Here is a 3659-nt window from a genome sequence, read left to right on the forward strand (position 1 = left end):
CTGTGTTACTTGGTGTAAGTGTGTGTCTTTGTTACTTGGTGTCAGTGTATGTGTTTGTTACTTGTTGTCAGTGTATGTCTTTGTTACTTGGTGTAAGTGTGTGTCTGTGTTACTTGTAGTAAGTGTGTGTCTGTGTTACTTGGTATCAGTGTATGTCTTTGTTACTTGGTGTAAGTGTGTGTCTGTGTTACTGGGTAACAGTGTATGTCTTTGTTACTTGGTGTCAGAGTATGTCTGTGTTACTTGGTGTAAGTGTGTGTCTTTGTTAATTGGTGTAATTGTATGTCTTTGTTACTTGGTGTCAGTGTATGTCTGTGTTACTGGGTATCAGTGTATGTCTTTGTTACTTGGTGTCAGTGTATGTCTTTGTGACTTGGTGTCAGTGTATGTCTTTGTTACTGGGTGTCAGTGTATGTCTTTGTTACTTGGTGTCAGTGCAGTCCTTGTTACTTGGTGTAAGTGTGTGTCTGTGTTACTGTGTGTCAGTGTATGTCTTTGTTACTTGGTGTAAGTGTATGTCTTTGTTACTGGGTGTAACTGTATGTCTTTGTGACTTGGTGGCAGTGTATGTCTTTATTACTGGGTGTCAGTGTATTTCGTTGTTACTTGGTGTAAGTGTGTGTCTGTGTTACTGGGTATCAGTGTATGTCTTTGTGACTTGGTGTCAGTGTATGTCTTTGTTACTGGGTGTAACTGTATGTCTTTGTGACTTGGTGGCAGTGTATGTCTTTGTTACTGGGTGTCAGTGTATGTCTTTGTTACTGGGTGTAAGTGTGTGTCTGTGTTACTGGGTGTCAGTGTATGTCTTTGTTACTTGGTGTCAGTGTATGACTTTGTTACTTGGTGACAGTGTGTGTCTGTGTTAGTCTTTGTTACTTGGTGTCAGTGTGTGTCTGTGTATGTCTTTGCTACTGTGTGTCAGTGTTTCTCTATGTTACTGGGTGTCAGTGTGTGTTTGTTTGTGTTACTTGGTGTCAGTGTATTTCGTTGTCACTTGGTGTAAGTGTGTGTCTGTGTTACTGGGTATCAGTGTATGTCTTTGTGACTTGGTGTCAGTGTATGTCTTTGTTACTGGGTGTAACAGTATGCCTTTGTGACTTGGTGACAGTGTATGTCTTTGTTACTGGGTGTCAGTGTATGTCTTTGTTACTGGGTGTCAGTGTATGTCTGTGTTACCTGGTGTAAGTGTGTGTCTTTGTTACTTGGTGTAAGTGTGTGTCTGTGTTACTGGGTATCAGTGTATGTCTTTGTTACTTGGTGTCAGTGTATGTCCTTGTTACTTGGTGTAAGTGTGTGTCTGTGTTACTGTGTGTCAGTGTATGTCTTTGTTACTTGGTGTCAGAGTATGTCTTTGTTACTTGGTGTCAGTGTGTGTCTGTGTTACTGGGTGTCAGTGTATGTCTTTGTTACTTGGTGTCAGTGTATGTCTTTGTTTCTTGGTGACAGTGTGTGTCTGTGTTAGTCTTTGTTACTTGGTGTAAGTGGGTGTCTGTGTTACTGGGAGTAAGTGTGTGTCTGTGTTACTTGGCGTCAGTGTTTGTATTTGTTAGTTTGTGTCAGTGTATGTCTTTGTTACTTGGTGTTAGTGTTTGTCTTTGTTACTTGGTGTCAGTGTTTGTCTTTGTTACTTCGTGTCAGTGTATGTCTGTGTTACGTGGTGTCAGTGTGTGTCTTGGCTACTGGGTGTCAGTGGATGTCTTTGTTACTGGGTGTCAGTGTATGTGTTTGTGAATTGGTGTCAGTGTATGTCTTTGTTACCGGGTGTCAGTGTCTGTCTTTGTTACTTGGTGTCAGTGTGTGTCTGTGTATGTCTTTGCTGCTGTGTGTCAGTGTTTCTCTATTTTACTGGGTGTCAGTGTGTGTTTGTTTGTGTTACTGGGTGTCAGTGTGTGTCTGTGTTACTTGCTGCAAGTGTGTGTCTGTGTTACTTGGTATCAGTGTATGTCTTTGTTACTTGGTGTAAGTGTGTGTCTGTGTTCCTGGGTAACAGTGTATGTCTTTGTTACTTGGTGTCAGTGCATCTCTGTGATTCTTGGTGTTGTTGTGTGTCTTTGTTACTTGGTGTAATTGTATGTCTTTGTTACTTGTTGTCAGTGTATGTCTTTGTTACTTGGTGTAAGTGTGTGTCTGTGTTACTTGGAGTAAGTGTGTGTCTGTGTTACTTGGTATCAGTGTATGTCTTTGTTACTTTGTGTAAGTGTGTGTCTGTGTTACTGGGTAACAGTGTATGTCTTTGTTACTTGGTGTCAGAGTATGTCTGTGTTACTTGGTGTAAGTGTGTGTCTTTGTTAATTGGTGTCAGTGTATGTCCTTGTTACTTGGTGTCAGTGCAGTCCTTGTTACTTGGTGTAAGTGTGTGTCTGTGTTACTTGGAGTAAGTGTGTGTCTGTGTTACTTGGTATCAGTGTATGTCTTTGTTACTTGGTGTCAGTGTATGTCTTTGTTACTGGGTGTCAGTGTATGTCCTTGTTACTTGGTGTCAGTGCAGTCCTTGTTACTTGGTGTAAGTGTGTGTCTGTGTTACTGTGTGTCAGTGTATGTCTTTGTTATTTGGTGTAAGTGTATGTCTTTGTTACTTGGTGTCAGTGTATTTCGTTGTTACTTGGTGTAAGTGTGTGTCTGTGTTACTGGGTATCAGTGTATGTCTTTGTGACTTGGTGTCAGTGTATGTCTTTGTTACTGGGTGTAACTGTATGTCTTTGTGACTTGGTGACAGTGTATGTCTTTGTTACTGGGTGTCAGTGTATGTCTTTGTTACTGGGTGTAAGTGTGTGTCTGTGTTACTGGGTGTCAGTGTATGTCTTTGTTACTTGGTGTCAGTGTATGTCTTTGTTACTTGGTGACAGTGTGTGTCTGTGTTAGTCTTTGTTACTTGGTGTCAGTGTGTGGCTGTGTATGTCTTTGCTACTGTGTGTCAGTGTTTCTCTATGTTACTGGGTGTCAGTGTGTGTTTGTTCGTGTTACTGGGTGTCAGTGTGTTTCTGTGTTACTTGCTGTAAGTGTGTGTCTGTGTTACTTGGTATCAGTGTATGTCTTTGTTACTTGTTGTAAGTGTGTGTCTGTGTTCCTGGGCAACAGTGTATGTCTTTGTTACTTGGTGTCAGTGCATCTCTGTGATTCTTGGTTTTGATGTGTGTCTTTGTTACTTGTTGTAATTGTATGTCTTTGTTACTTGTTGTCAGTGTATGTCTTTGTTACTTGGTATCAGTGTATGTCTTTGTTACTTGGTGTAAGTGTGTGTCTGTGTTACTGAGTAACAGTGTATGACTTTGTTACTTGGTGTCAGAGTATGTCTGTGTTACTTGGTGTAAGTGTGTGTCTTTGTTAATTGGTGTAATTGTATGTCTGTGTTACTTGGTGTCAGTGTATGTCTGTGTTACTGGGTATCAGTGTATGTCTTTGTTACTTGGTGTCAGTGTATGTCATTGTGACTTGGTGTCAGTGTATGTCTTTGTTACTGGGTGTCAGTGTATGTCTTTCTTACTTGGTGTCAGTGTATGTCCTTGTTACTTGGTGTAAGTGTGTGTCTGTGTTACTGTGTGTCAGTGTATGTCTTTGTTACTTGGTGTAAGTGTATGTCTTTGTTACTTCGTGTCAGTGTATTTCGTTGTCACTTGGTGTAAGTGTGTGTCTGTGTTACTGGGTATCAGTGTATGTCT

Source organism: Heterodontus francisci, unplaced genomic scaffold (assembly GCF_036365525.1).
Source record: "Heterodontus francisci isolate sHetFra1 unplaced genomic scaffold, sHetFra1.hap1 HAP1_SCAFFOLD_310, whole genome shotgun sequence".
Taxonomy (NCBI): Eukaryota; Metazoa; Chordata; class Chondrichthyes; order Heterodontiformes; family Heterodontidae; genus Heterodontus; species Heterodontus francisci.